Source organism: Uloborus diversus, chromosome 4 (genome assembly GCF_026930045.1).
Source record: "Uloborus diversus isolate 005 chromosome 4, Udiv.v.3.1, whole genome shotgun sequence".
Classification (NCBI taxonomy): domain Eukaryota; kingdom Metazoa; phylum Arthropoda; class Arachnida; order Araneae; family Uloboridae; genus Uloborus; species Uloborus diversus.
The window spans coordinates 2178917-2195594 of NC_072734.1; the positions used below are offsets into that span (position 1 = coordinate 2178917).

A 16678-nucleotide genomic window follows, 5' to 3' on the forward strand; every position below is an offset into this window, starting at 1 on the left:
TAACACTTTCAGCTAATTAAGCTATAAGTAATGATCGTCCAATTAACCAGAATGATTTTTCATTTATTTTCTGTCATTATCATCATTTGCGCATCAGATTGTAATTTTCTGATTTTTTATGACTTTCATTTAAAATAACTGTTTTTCAAAATTTCCGGAGAATTTATACCTCTCTCTTGTAGTCACGTATGAATGTTAACCTCGATCAAAATAACATTAACTCCAAGCACTTGTTTGCATGAGCATATTGCCTGACTGTGTGTAAACTGGATCGTGATTGAGAATGCGATAAAATGTCGTGCAGCGAAATTGCCTTTTGATCTTTTTTTTTTTTTTTTCCCCGATATCTGAGAATGATTGAATCAGTTCGAATTTATTTGCGATTTGTTTGCATACTCGTCTTGTAGTATTTTAGTTGCATTCAGTTAGAACCTCGTTTATTTGGCTCAAATTTGTAGCTTGAAAAAAAAATGTTTTTATAGATAACTAGATGCGTAGCCGGGCTTTGCCCGGTCCACCTTGAAAATAAATATTATGTCAAGTGACGTATATTCAACAATCAGGCTTAAATAAATAAATAAAAAAAAAACATCATGCAAAATTTCCCTCCCGAACAATGACAACAGATATTAAAATACTTTAAAGAAATTAAATCGAGAAAGATGGATTCAAAAAGCGTAACCATGGAAACACAAAATAAGATAATTTTAAGGAATTAAAATGCGAAAGAAAATGGTTAACAATTTGAAGGGAAATGAGATTTTTTGAATTTTATTTAAAAAGGCTTGTATTTTTTTTTTCTCTTTCGAGATAGAAGCTTAGTTTTTGACCGTAGGTCAAGATAGATCTGGAGTAAAAAATGTCGCTTTTTCCAATGGTGTCAAAAAGAAAACTGTGGTACAATCCCTTCACTTTTTATTGATAGATTTAAATAAGAAAGTAGTGCCTAAATTTCAGTTAAGCCTAAACAAATTTGAGCTAAAAAAAAAACAAATAACCCTCGCCGTAAGTAAGTTAGAGCATTGAAACAAATTGTGTAGAACGCGGGAAGTTTTCTTTTTCCACTGATACATAATATTAATATATGCAAGTAATTTTTCACCCCCATATTCGGGAATTTATGTGAAAATCGGGCCTAAATTTGAATAAAAAAAGAACTATTGATCGAATTTTATTCGAACTGGTCTGCAAACCTTTTCAGGACTTAAAGGAACAAAAATTTCAGCGCAATCGGCCTGGTAGTTCTCGAGTTTTGCGAGTTCAAACACACAGACGCTTTTGGGAGACTTCATTTTATACTATGTAATTTTAAATTTGATAGCAAGATAATAACTTTAAGTACACCGGACTTTCGCTCGTTATTTTGATTAAATCTACAGCTCCTGCTCAGATTGTTCACTAAAGTATGGTAATCTGACAAACATCACTGCAGCTGAACTATTATTATGATGAAGCTTTAGATTGACCTTATTTTTAATCAAACGACACACTTGAAGACAGCAGACCAATTCTGATGTGAAAAATTGTTTTAATATTTTAAATGCCTTTTATAAATAGTTGTTTGTAGTTTTGCTGCAAAACATGGTTTTTGTCGTCAGAAACGGAAAGTCTCTGCTTATTTAAAGATTTGCTTTGCTTATTACCAATGCTACCCGGATTTCCTATCATCCAGACTGCCTTTGGTCCCAGTTAGTCCAGATAAACGAGGTTCCTACTGTTTCTACAAAACGCACAAATTATTTACGGTAACATTGTCGTGGCGAGTTCTTAAAAAATATAAAAATCCCGCTAAATAAGAATGTTAGACCACCAAACAAATTCATGCCCCAATAAAATTTAAAAATGTCCTCCTGTTGAATAAAACTATCTACCTAATTAAATTAAAAGTTCCATTTAAATTTAAAAAAAAAAAAAACGAGCTGATGTGTGCATCACATGACTTCCTTTTACTCCAATTTAATGTCATTTCCCCATTATTGGCAATTCTAATGTGGTTCAATTGTTTACTCTCTAAATATCACCAACAGTGGACAAATTGAAACAGATTTTTAAAAAAAAAACCGCCAAATCTGTCGCCAAGTTGACGACCAAAAGACTGGCGATATATTGCCAAGTGTCCGATAAATTATAACACAACTTGAGTTTACATCGAAATTAACAATGATTTCCCCCCAAAAAGGGGCAAAAGACCCCCTTAGGAACATCCGAATGCAACCAAAAGGGAAGGTGCACAACTAGACCCCCACTAGGAGTCTACGTACAAAATTTTAACCTTCTAGGACATACCGTTTTTGAGTTATGCAAGATACATACACACATACATTCATACATACGGACGTCACGAGAAAATTCATTGTAATTAACTCGGGGGTCGTCAAAATGGATATTTTGGGTGTCTATACGTTCTTAGGCACTTATCCACGTGTGGTCGAGTCGAAACAAAAACTCAACATTCATTCGGGGGTGAGCAAAATGGAAATTGAAGTCGATTTTTGAGTGAAAATTTTTTCGTGAATACAATACTTCCTTTTTTGTAAAAGGAAGTAAAAAACAATGCGGCTTTTAAACATTAAACTACGTTAAAAGCTCCGTTATTTATAGCCAATCTCTCCATCGTTACCGTAACCCAGCAGCCCACTTGCAAAAGAGGAAGAAAGTGTTAATTGGATGCTTCCCTTGCCAAATCGATTAACTCCATAAAACAAAAAGTCGAGAAAAGCGATGAAGAAGATAGCGTTATCCAATAGGAGTGAATGGGCCCTCGTGTTACATTTTCTGCCATCACATGGTCAGAAATGTACAGAACCAAAAGTTAATATAAATTCACATTCTAAGCATTTATTAAGCACTAGTGGTACCCGCACGGCTTTGCCCGTAGCAGAAAATTAAAAGGCCATTTGGTTCTCATGGTATATTTACAAATAATGGATGATGAATTTCTCGCCAATTGGCTTTGTTCATTTGCTTGCCCATGTTACGGTTCCACGTTATGATAATTTGATAATTTACTTTTCCACGTTGTGATAATTTGCTCGGTAAAATTATCTTAAAATTGGAATAGAAAACGAATAAAATCGAATTTTCGAAAAATCGCTTCGAGGTGCACACCTCCATGCTACAAGCTAATTTTATGCCAAATTTCATGAAAATCGGCCGAACGGTCCAGGCGCTATGCCGTCACAGAGATCCAGACAGACAGAGAGACTTTCAGCTTTATTATTAGTAAAGAAGACTATTAAAGCAGAAATGAGAATTTTTTTAAAAAGTGGAGTTAATCGGTGTGGCAACTGAGGCATCCAATTATTTCCTAAATGTTTGAAGCGAAATCAGTCTTTTCTCTTATGTAGCAAAATCCAATTTGATGCGTGAATGTATCAGATACGACCAGTTGAAGTCCAGAATTTCAAGATGAAAAACTCTGAGCCTGTCGTTTTTTTTTTTTTTTAAACACCATATCCTTATGCGTGATGCTTGAACCGAAACTTGGGTTGGTTTCCGCGTTTTCTGTTGATAAGAGTCAGACTGAGTGCTTCGATTAGATTTTAGATAACCACCGTAAAGTAGCCTGCGTCGTGATGAATAGTTATCGCCAGAAAGATGGAATCATGTTTAAAAACCTTTGAAATACTACTTTCCTCTTCATTTTCCTGTGCTTCTAAACATTTTAAAAATCGTTAGGTGTTTTTACTTCCTTGCACAAAGAAGGAAGTATTGTATTCGCGAAAAAATTTTCACTCAAAAATCGGCCTTAAATTCCATTTTTCTCACCCCCGAATGAATGTTGAGTTTTTTTGGACTCGACCCGACCACACTTGTATATATGCCTAGGAACCTACAGACTCCCGAAATATCCATTTTGACTACCCTCGAGTTAATTGCAACGAATTTTCTCGTGACGTCCGTATGTACGTATGTATGTGCGTATGTGTGTATGTATCTCGCATAACTAAAAAACGGTATGTCCTAGAAAGTTGAAATTTGGTACGTAGACTCCTAGTGGAGCCTAGTTGTGCACCTTCCCTTCTGCTTGCATTCGGATGTTCCTAAGGGGGTCTTTTGCCCCTTTTTGTTGGGAAATCATTGTTAATTTCGATGTAAACTCAAGTGGTGTTATAATTTGTCGGACACTTGGCGATATATCGCCAGTCTTTTGGTCGCCAAGTTTTGTCGCCAACTTGGCGAAAAATTTGGCGATTTTTTTTTTTTTTTAATTTGGTTTCAATATGGCCAGTGTTGATGATATTTAGAGAGTAAACAATTGAATCACATTAAAATTGCCAATAATGGTTAAATGACATTAAATTGGAGTAAAAGGAAGTCATGTGATGCACACATCAGCTCGTTTATATTTATCATTGTACCACGATGCGCATATATTATTGAAATATATGCGCGTTAAAATATATTAGTTTGCTGTCTTGAAATTGTTCTTTTTTGCCCCCTGAAGTGATAAAACCAATATTATCGATCAGGGAAGCCCAGATCTTTTTATCCAACGGGTAAATTCGCAATTAACCGAATGAATAACTCCGAATTTTAGAGAATGATGATTTACTGATCTACGAGCATGCTCATATTCCATATTTACATCTAATGCTAAGGGACATTAAACATCATTAAAGCAAATGAAAATTATTGATCAATGATTTCTTCAGATGTCTGGAAAACATGAATTTACTATGTGGCTGCTCTCCCTGGTCGTTTCACTCGCCAACCTCCAATCGCCACCTTTGGTGGCTCAATGCTGCCTGCAGCGAGTCACGATTGATGATTTTAATATTTTTTACCTTTTTATGTCCGGCCCTTTAAAGTTTAGAGGGGCAGACTGGGCGGAATGGCTTTCCCAGGATGTCCTGCAACCGACGGTATCAGTATTGATTTGGTAGACATTGCCAGTTCGCAGGAGATAGGGTTTCAGACACACAGGTAGACGCGCACAGAAATTAATAGGACAGGCAGTAACAGAAAATATTTGATCAATAACAAAGAACGGCATTCTTTGATTGACAGCAGACTATAATTGGGTAATCCAGGTTGGCCATTGCTTGAGTTTTCCCTCAAAGTCTTGGATGTTCAAAAAAGATCTTTGGTTCTTGTTATTTTGTTTGAAATACTTGGATTTTGTGGTTTTTTGACGAAAAAGACAGATTTAGTAAATATTTTAATGAAAAAAAATATGTATTCACTAAAAGTTAATTTTTTGGTCAAGCAATCTAAGATAGAGATTTCGTTCATGCAATATGCTGTGACTTTTAAAAGGATTGCGTTAGGAAGGGGTTTTTTTCTTTTCGTTCCATTTGATTACTTAATGAGGAATCAATTTTAGCATTTATAATCTTTTTTTTTTTTTTTTACTTAATCATTTTTAAGGACCAAAATCCCACTGTCAGCCTAGCGTGATATACCCCAACTGAATGATAAAAGAATAATGCTCTTTTTAAAACGATTAAACATATGCATTTTTTGAAAAAAATGCAATGCTCTTAACTTATGGGAATGAGCTGATGGATAGAGTTGAATTCTGTGTTCATGCTGTTAGAAATTAGTTTTTATCTAATGTTTTAAACTAGAAATTCATGAAGTAGCTGTTAATGAAAAATATTACAATTTAACTAAGTTACTGGAATTGTACCTGCTGTAGGTTTGTTTATGTGAAGCCCAGAGCCTTTTGTATTTTTATTCTATTTACAGCATATTTTAGAACTTGCATGGAAGGGAGGGGGAGGGGGGTTTAGTGTATTAAGAAGTTAAATGACTGTCACATGGGGGTGGGGGAATAATTCAATAAGAGACGTTCAGACTTTAAAGCATCCGCATTTTGTTCTTCTTTTCCATTTTACTTCCTGATAGTAGGTTAGAAGCAGTGTTGGGCATTAATCAATTATTTTTTCAATTGCCTTTTTAATTGATTAAAAAAGTAATTGCAGTTAAATCAATTACAATTAAATTAATTGCGATTAAACTATTAATTGCCCTTTACCATTAATTTAATTTAATTAATGTACGTTAATCGTTTCTCACAATTAAAATAATTGCAATTAATTTTTTTAATTGTTTTATGAAACAATTAAAACTAACAATTAACTTTATGTATCAATAAGTACAGCGCAGGGTACAGAATCAAAAGTATTATTCAATTTCGTATTTTGGTTCAGTGCTGATTGCTTGCTCGCCGCGTGAACTAGTCTCGTCTAGGCAAGCTTTTTCCACACGTAAATGTTTGTGTTTTAATTACGTATTTTAAGTTTGTGTAAATCATTGCTTTAGTTTAACTTATAAAGGGAGGGTGAGAAAGAAGGACATAACAGGGGACGTGAGCTCTCAGAGACCGCTCTGTTTTAATTTTTGTTTTTTTAAATCATGTACTAATTGAAATACATTTCTGAAATTTCTCTCAGATGTTATTTAGATTTTTATTAGTAAAAAAAAAATATACAAAATAATAATAATAATAATAATTTTTGAATTTTTAATTGAAATATACCTTTTCTGAGGAAATTTCACGGGAGCCATACGATTTTTTGAGAAAAGTCATATGCTGCAGTAAATAATTTATTACTCGTAATAAAGTTACTGTTGATCATTGATCTTTTATTAGTTGCTAACATGTGTATTTAAATAGATAATAATATATGGTACCCGTCCAGCGTCCACATCCCAGGTAGACCTGTCGCCTCTCGCCTGTACAGTATATTATACAAAACCAGTAATTTTTTCAAGAGTAAGTTTTAATTAAAATTCACAAAACAATTGACAATTGTTAGTTGTAGCAAACTACAATTAACAATTAATTAATCGTTAATTGCAATTTTCCACAATCACAATTGAACAATTGTTAGTTGTTGTGGTTACGTTTACCAATTAATCAATTGTTAATCTTTAACTGTTCATGCAATTAAAATTTGCCCAACTCTGGTTAGAAGCAGTATAAGCTGTGAATTAAAATTTTGAAATTATGTGCTAAACAATAACTTACTGCTGTACTTCAAGCACCTGGGATAAGCATTTACAGAAATGAAATAGATGAACATCCATTAGAGATATAATAGTGACTTGAAATTCATTCAATTTATTTCTTGTAAAAGAACTCATTTCAATACATTTCCGGCTTAACTAGGTACTTAAGAAGATACTTTGTTGCATACTTCTGCGGATGAAGTCGTGGACCGAGCTTTTGGAACTTCTGGTGCAGAACGACTTGACAAGTTTCTAAATAACTTTTTGGGAGTTGACGCTTGGAATCCGCACTCTTTGCATGCCAAATGATTATGCGAACTTTCATGCGATCAGCCTCTCTCGTGTGTAGTAAGAAACGGTGTTTGCTGATTGTAATTTCATGTTGCTTGCAAACATTTTTTTCTGGTTCATGAGAGCTGCGGATGATTGTTTCTCTCTATTTTTTTTTTTTTTTTTTTTTTTTTTGAGCAATCACGATTGCTTATTGCTTTCATTTGACTGTTTTGATGTGCTATGATTTTATTTTCCCCCCGCCACCCTCCGCACCATCACCGTCGACCGGCTCCTCACAATGCTGCTCTTATAGCAAAAGCCGTCTCCAGGTTGCATCCATGTCCTACACACACGCGCATACATACACAACTACACACACACAACATACACACACAACTACACACACACAACATACACACACAACTACACACACACACATACACACACAAATACATACACCTACACATTTAAACACAAACACATACGCACACAAACACACACACAAACACACACACAAACACATACACACACACAAACACATACACACACCCAAACACATACATACACACACACGCATACATACAGACACCTACACATACATACCGACACCTACACATACATACAGACACCTACACATACATACAGACACCTACACATACACACACCTATACACACTCATGCCTTCACACAACTCCCACACACTCATCACACTCATGCTTGCACTCAGACACAAACACATATGCCTACACACACATACACATTCCCCACCACACACAAACACTCATACACACAACTACCCACACACTCATACTTGCACACAGGCACAAACAGATGCCTACACACACATACCTCCTACACACAAACACACATACCCCCCCCCACACACACATACCTACACACACACACACACACACACACGTGATTGCGAAAAACATAATTTGAATTCAAGAGGTCGAAATTCAAATTAATTTTTTTTTGTTTAATTGTTTAAATTTACATGCTTCAATTTCTTTCTCTTCACCCTCATGCCATATTCAAATTATGGAAGTGAAGGTGACTGTGGTGATACTGTCTCCCGACGGTTATGCCAATTATCATTTAGCTATGTTAGGGACAACGATAGCTGACGAAATCAGTCTACAAATAACCATCAGTTCACGGTGTCAAAGAACGTCGTGAATTTCACCAAATAGATGCTTTAAAAGAAAAAAAAAAGTACTAAGGAAGGTTCTTTTCACGAAAATATGTTTCTTCATTTTTGAGATACGTATAATTAGATTTCGATAATGGATAACAAAATACCTTTTACCTTATTATTTTTTTCTTTTTCGTCAACAGCTTAACAAATGTGAAAAAAAAAAAAAAAAAAAAACGAATTTCAGTGTTTTCAAGTAAGGTTTTTGAATTTTCTCGCGGATGTGAGTTCCCCACCGCCCACCCGGACTATTTTCAAGCGGGCAATGGATTTGAAAAAACGACAGGGATTCCACCTTGAATTTCAACCTCTGATGCAGATGGGTTTTTTAAAACATAGCAAAATTTTGCTGTGTCATCATTTTTCTTAATCGACCTTTTGATGTTATTTTACTCGCTGCAATGTAGAATGTAAATGATATTCGATTTTAAATGAGATTTTTACGAATTCTGTACAGAGCCGCCCTGAACTTAAATTTTTGGAACGGGAAATTGTCAATTTATCGATAGAATTATGAATTTTACTAATACGAGCATGTACACCTATCAAAGTCTTATTAATGACAAGAGCCATAGCATCATTAATTTTGGGGAAAAAAAAGTAAATGAAATAAAATAAATAAATAAAATAAGAAAAATTAATTTGAATTCTGAAATTTTGAATTCAAATTATGTTTTTCGCAATCACGAACTGAGACAGGATCCTACTCATTGGAGTTATTGTTTCTAGAAAGGGCTCCTGTCCCCCCAAGCCTGCCTCTCCTCCTGGGCGGTTACGTGTGCATAGTTGTGTGTGTGCGTAGACCTGTGTGTATGCACGTAGGCGTGTGTGTGTGAGAGCGTGCGTATGTGTAGGATATGGACGCCTCCCACCAGGAGAAGCGGATAGCTCAGGACCGGAGCAGCCGCGCCGCGCCGCCTGCAGAGGACGGTGGCCGGTGGTGCTGCAGAGGCTTTTGGTCCAAGCTGAAAAAGGCACGGAACATCAAAAACGGTCAAATGAGAACAATAAGCAATCGTAATTGCTCAATAAAATCAAAAATAATAAATAAATAAAATAAAAATCTATACTAATATTATAAAACTGAAGAGTTTGTTTGTTTGAACGCGCTAATCTCAGGAACTACTGGTTCGAATTGAAAAATTCTTTTTGTGTTGAATAGCTAGTTCATTTATTGAGGAAGGCTATAGTTTTTTTTTTTTTTTTAATCAGATTGACCGAAATATTTAATTGCAAATGAAATGTTTAATTAATTGTTTAGTTCTATGAATTCCTAATGGATGGCGGGGTAAGTTAACTCTTCGAGAGGGCGCTGACCGACAGTGTCGATAGCTGCGAGGAACCATGCCCATGCTACGCTGTTGTGATTAGCGAACAGATTTTTGAATGCGTTTTTTTTTTCTCGATGTTCAGGTACATAAATTGATTTTGTAGAATTTTTCTATTGGGTTTTGTTTTCCTTATTTCTTCAACGTTTGTTTTTGTTCTTATAGTTGAAGATAGTTACTTATCTAAGTAAAAAATTTGATTTGTCGTATTATCCAATGTGATTGTTCTTTATAACGTTTTTATTATAGCATTGTTTATTTGGCGAAACAGTTTAAATTGCAGGGGGAAAAACCTCTTCACTCGCTAAAGGGCAGTGTTACGATAGCGAGGTTGCTTGGGGCGTTAAGCGATGAACTATGTAGTTGAAGGATTATTTTGAGTTTTAATGCTACTGTTAATATTTTGATGTGTTTTGGCGAATAGTTTTACATTCCAAAGAGACTTCAATATGTCATTTGAAAAGATGTGTATACGCATTTTAGTTGAAGAAAAATGGTCATTTCACATCAGAAGGGATAAAAGGGATCGTGGATTTTTTTTTTATTCAACGGACTTCCTTTAACTTCTTAGCGCGGGCATCGCCGTGCGGGTACTGCTAGTAATAAATAAATAAATAAGTATTTAAAATAAGTAAAAGTATATGCAATATTGCAATACCATTTTCAAATTTACCAAATGGCAGACAACATTTTCTGAATAAGAAAGGTTTTTTTTTTTTAAAGTTACAGTAACCTTTCATATGGGTGCCCTGATTCCTCCCTATATTTTTTCGGCTTTTAACGGCTCATTTAGATGCCATTTCTATCGATTTATTGTGATACTCTTTTTTATAATAAGTTAAATTACAATTTCATTTCCCCAAGTATTAGGGGGACTGGAAAGGGCGAACCTTTAAAAAAATAATGAGCTGTGGTTGGTTACTTCATTCACGATTCGCACCTGACATTGCACCATCTAATTTCCCTTGATTCCGATCTATATGTGTCAAAAAAAAAAGAAAGAAAACCTTGAAAGTTTGTTCGACAACCAAAATCCTATCTCCCGACATTTTGCTCAAAACCCGAAAATTTTCTATTTATCCGAGGCTGAAAATTTGTCCACCACTCGGCAAAAGGGTGTTGATATCGAGGGTAATAACATCTTTCTTAAAATAAAAACTTTTAATTTGTTTGAAAACATTGACGTTTCTTTCCGGTCCTCTTAATACTTAAATTGATTTTAAAAACATGTTTGGATTATATTTTCGGAAATGCGAGATTTCCATATTTTTCTTACCTTCACGCACAATTGACTGTGGAACCACTCAGAGACATTTTCCAGTTTTCTTTTATTATGTCCTCGTGTTTCTACCTTTTCTTTGTTTCAACTATGCCGAATGGCGCTTTCTTTTGTTTTTTAGGGCCGCATGCTTTTCCTAACCGCCTGACCGAATTTCTGATGTGTAACGGAATAATACCCCAATGTCGTTTATGGCCATTGTTTCTTTAGAGGTTAAACGTCATCTAAAATTCAATTTCACTTTCTCAAAATAAATAGGTTGTTTTAGATGTTATTTTTTGACTTTCCCTTTTGCTGGTTTTCCTACGTATTTTGCTGTTTCTTGTGAGAAAACTGCTCTCAGCCGTCAGCTGTGAAAATCGAGTCACGTTTGTGAGGGATGAATGTTTTGATTTTCGCGTTTCTTTTTACTTCCTTTTACAAAAATGGAAGTATTGTATTCGCAAAAAAAAATTTCACTCAAAAATCGGCCTTAATTTCTATTTTTCTCACCCCCGAATGAATGTTGAGTTTTTTTCTCGACCCGACCACACGTGGATATATGCCTAGGAACGTACAGATACCCGAAATATCCATTTTGACGACCCCAGAGTTAATTACAACGAATTTTATCGTGACGTCCGTATGTACGTATGTGTGTATGTGTCTCGCATAACTCAGAAACGTTATGCCCAAGAAAGTTGAAATTTGGTACGTAGATTCCTAGTGGGGTCTAGTTGTGCACCTTCTCTTTTGGTTGCTTTCGGATGTTCCTAAGGGGGTCTTTTGCAACTTTTTGGGGGGAAATCATTGTTAATTTTGATGTAAACTCAAGTGGTGTAATAATTTGTCGGACACTTGGCGATATATCGCCAGTCTTTTGGTCGCCAAGTTTTGTCGCCAATTTGGCAACAAATTTGATGATTTTTTTTTTTTTAATTTGGTTTTAATTTGGTCACTGTTTGTGATATTTAGAAAGTAAACAATTGAATCACATTAAAATTGCCAATAATGTGGAAATGACATTAAATTGGAGTAAAAGGAAGGCATGTGATGCACACATCAGCTCGTTTAGACATAGGATCCTAGAAAATGAAACATTTAACTGAACCGATGAGTTTGAAACTTCGAAAAGCAGTACTTTGTTGAAGCATTGGAGACGACTGGTTTTCGAACTCATTGATTGAATATTCTGTTTAATACTGTGATAACTTCCTGCTTTGACTGTGGTGAGTAGCGACAAATTATTAGTATCACTCACCACAAGGTTTCGCCCCCTTCCCTCGAACCCCATCTGCGATATCAATTAACTTTAATGTCATCAATTAGTTACATTAACCTAAATTCAAACTGAAAATTGTATGTTTAAGTAGTAATTCAAACGTTAGTTCATTGTTCAGTTAATATAATCGTTTTTTGATTTTGCAAATAAAAAAGTGGAGGCTAATAAATTTGCTTCAACTCGCTACTGGCGATCAGAAACTTTTTCCAGTGTTGATCTTTATAGAATAGCAATTGAAAGAAGGCCGCGGGATTTTAAAAAGGGAAAAAAGGGCTTCGATGGACCAGTTGATCAACTAACTAATTTCAATGGGCGAAAACCTTTCTAACTTTACACACATTTTCAGAAACCCCGATAAGCCGACATCCAATTACTTTTATAGTCCAATTTTTGCTACCAACATTCTTTCATATTGACCTCTTTTCAGAATTTTACGCTGCGATTTCTTGGTCAGTCAATCCTTTTTACCCGACTGCGCTTGCGCGACGCAAAGGAGGGGAATGTGTTTATGAGCCTATATATGTATGTTTGTTCCTGTGTGGCGTTGTAGAAGCTAAACGCCTTGGCCAATTTTGATGATTCTTACGTCTATCGATTTGTCTTAACTTTGGGAGTGTCACTAAACACGCGACAGTTATCAAAATTCACCATATCAACAAGCAGTCGCCATATTGTTATTTCGGGATCGTGTCGCACGCTACCTGCGTGCGACAAATGCAGGTAGTGTTTTTGCTGCCTGAATTTTTTTGTTTACTCAATCTACTAATTCGATTTTCATCTGCTTACATGTTGCATTTGTTTTTGTCGTGATTCGGGGGACTGAGCTAGGCTTTTTCAGTTTTGCGAGAAAGATTTGACTGACGGGGGAGGGGGGGGGATCTTTTCGAGCTCGCGTCATCATGAGTTATACCGGCTATTTATATAGCTATGATTGACTTACGTTTGCGCATTTTTACTAAAGGTCAAGTAACTGTAGCTTTTAGTTGAGAGGTCCCTACAGGGACTAATAATCAGTAATTTAGACCAGCACAAGTTACTTAATAATCCTCACGATATAAACTCTCTCAATGAAATGACAAGATTGCAAAGTTTATCATCTTATAACCATAATAACTAAGTTAGTGAAAATTAACTAAAAAGTGTAAAATAAAAATCAATTATTAAATAAAAACAAAAAATCCGACTGCGTAAAAACCAAAAAAACTGAAAAGAAAAAAATATAAGCCCAGTTGTTTAGAATGTTATTAAGTACTACTGACTAACTACACCATTAAAATAGTTTTGTAATCGATACACACATAATACGAATCATAAATTCAAAAGCAGAATAGAAGGATAAACAGTCGGGGCCCATTCAAATTTTACGGTGTTACTTAATTGGTGAAAAAGGAATTGGCCCCGACTGTTGGTGTTGGTCCTTCTATTCTGCTTTTGAACTTATGATTTGTCTTATGTGTGTATCAATTATAAAACTTTCAAAAGTCTAGTTTCTCAGTAGTACTTAATAACATTCTAAACTACTGGGCTTATATATTTTTCTTTGTAGTTTTTTTTTTTTTTATTTTTTATTTTTTTTAGGGCTTACGCATTGGGTTTTTTTGTTTTTATTTAATAATTGCTTTTTTTTTTTTTTGGAAAGCTCTTACAGATAATTCCATCGTTTATCCAGGGGAGTTAGCCACCACACTCTGTGCTGTCAGTACAATTCTAAAAAGCTAGGAAAGGGTAGGATAAATGCACCAATAGAAGTCCTTTAGAGAAAGAAAACACCATGACATGTTCTGCACATGCTGCTCACATGTTGTGAGCTAGACGTTTTATTTTTAACAGACTTGACTGACAAGAAGCATTTTCACCTTTTTAGAAAAGTATGAATTTATTCCTTATGAGGTATTTAAATATATTAGTGATTTTATTATGTACTTTTCATAAAAAAAAAAAAAAAAAAAAAAAACAAAGGGAACAAACAAAACAAAAATAAAATTTATTTACTGGAATTTATTTTTATAATGTGAATGTTAATATTAGTAATTAGGTGATACAAAAATTTTTAAAGACTTAAAATTATGGAACCTCAGTAAATTATCATCCGCTTATGTCGACATATTTTTATGTTCCCTTGGGGTATTGAGTTATCGAACTTCCGCTGTATATTTTAAGGCAGTCTTACATAATTAAAAACTGAGCGTATGTACCTATCTATTTATCTATGTCCGAGTTACTTTTCTCCCGAACGCAAGTGAACTGACCATCAAACCAGGTATCGATAGATTTCAGATTTTCCCATCTTTATGTTTGGTTTTTTAACATAATCCTCCGATAATAAATTAGCAGAGATATCAATCAAAAACTATTAATTATGATGCTTAGATTTCGACATAAAATCTCTATTTTTCGAAGGTTTTCCTCCATTCAAATTATTATTCAGTGCTTCATCTCAACTTTCCGTAACAATGCTTTTACTGAAATTTGTAGCTTGAAGAAAATCATTAAGAAAGATCTGTTGCCCTTTTTTAATGAACAAATAAAATTCTGGGTTTTGTTTTGAGGCGTTTTCTGTAATCGGAGAGATTTAAAATGTTTCCTTTTTGGTAATTTTGCCGAAATTTGCCGCAAAATTTTACTGATTTTTTTTTTGTCCAAGCATGATTGCCGACTACGCGTCACTTGACATAACTTTTATTTTCGAGTAAGACCGTGCAAAACCAGACGACGCAGCTAGTTTAGGACTAAAAGCTGCTACCTCAAAGAGAATATATGTTCGATGAAAGGATCGTATAAAAGCATTCTAAGTCAACACAAAGCAGCTCATTTGAATATTTATTTTTCATGAGATCTTTTACAAGTTCTATTTCATTCTCTTACAAAGCTATTTGTTGTGGAATTAAAAATAGGACAGCATTGTTTCTCACATTATTTTTCTCTCGGTAGTAAGTAGTTTAATCTTTATTAAGCCGTTCGGTTTTTGTTCTGTTAACAGTTCTCAATCTTATCATTCGAAACTAGGGCATAGTGGAAACGTACTGCTGATGTTTTCATGGTAACTCTGAAGACATTTTCTATCTAGTGCATACTTCTAAGATAGTATTCTTTCGTTGAGTTTCAATGCCACGGTAATTATGTTGTTTTGTGACGTGTTTTGTTACCTGAACAAAGCAAAGCACGTCTCGCCACTGGTTTAAAATAATAATCATCATCATAAAAAGCATACAATAGATTTAACCGCCAATTCTTCTTCATTGTTAGCGAGGAATTGCGCACTTCAGTGGCATTCATGTCTAATGCAGGTCTAATGATTCCGGTAAGGTTTTTCAGTGTTGCCAAACGACTGAGTGAAATTTACTTCTTAAGTTTCGTTCGTGATGAGATAACGTTCGTTAGTCGGTTTCGAATCGAGATGATTATCAGAAGTCCTGTTCGTAGCCGTGGTGCGTAGTTGGGTTGAGCTGCGAATTGGATAATTGGCTGATTACGAAGGATGTTACGTGGTCGCGTTTGTGATGGTGCGTTCTGATTCAGCTGGGTTTATTGCGCTGTCAAAGGGTCGTTACACTGTGTCGGAAAAGTGTGTCTACATGCGTCATGGTGTTTAATGGGTTTTTATTATCATCTCTAAGTGCAGCTTAAGAAGCATATGGGTCTAAATTGAAATCGTTTTACACATCAGGCGTAATACCTGTCATTCGTAGTCTCATTAAAACGAGAACAGGAAATACAAATGATAAACATGAGTGAGTTGGCCATTTATTTTGGCATGGTAATTTTTTTATGGCTGCAACAGGGTTATCTGGAGAGGTAGAAAAACGAGGTACTTACCTCTTTCGCAGGGGTACCTACCTAGGGGGGGGAGGGTCATGACGTAGACTGCGCCATTGAAAATTTTAGTAAAAGTGTTTCGGGGGGGGGGGGGCTCTCGCTCTAGGGGGTCTTTATGGTATTTGGGGGAGGGGTGTATTGGGGAAGTTTGTGGAAGAGGATGGGCACCCATGTCTTTTGCACCCAAAGAACTAAGCTAATGTTTAAACTTGTATCAGATCCCAGTCTTAGATTATTTTTACTTATTTTAAATTATTTTTACATACATTATTTTAGATTATTTTTACTTTTATTTTAAAATAGTTTTTCCTCCAACAATTACTAAAAACAATTAGTTTACAATTGGTAAAAATGGTAGAAACACTTCATTGCTTTTAAAAACTTATGTAGGAAATGTATTGCTATTTTTTTATTTATTGAATCATTGAGTTTTTATTAAAACAATACTCAAATTTTCCTTGTCCTGTAAAAATGCATGTGACCTCAAACATTGAATATATTTAACTTTTCCTGATTTCTGTGAACCATTGGTATCGCCAAACTGATACCGTGTTCGGCATCTCGTTTTT

At 35.0% G+C, this 16678-nt stretch overlaps 1 protein-coding gene across 2 annotated transcripts in view; it reads left to right on the forward strand.

The window, feature by feature from the left end:
• The window catches only part of LOC129220258 (cysteine and glycine-rich protein 1-like), a 96813-nt gene that overhangs the window by 42053 nt on the left and 38082 nt on the right, over positions 1-16678 (forward strand). The window lies entirely within an intron of this gene.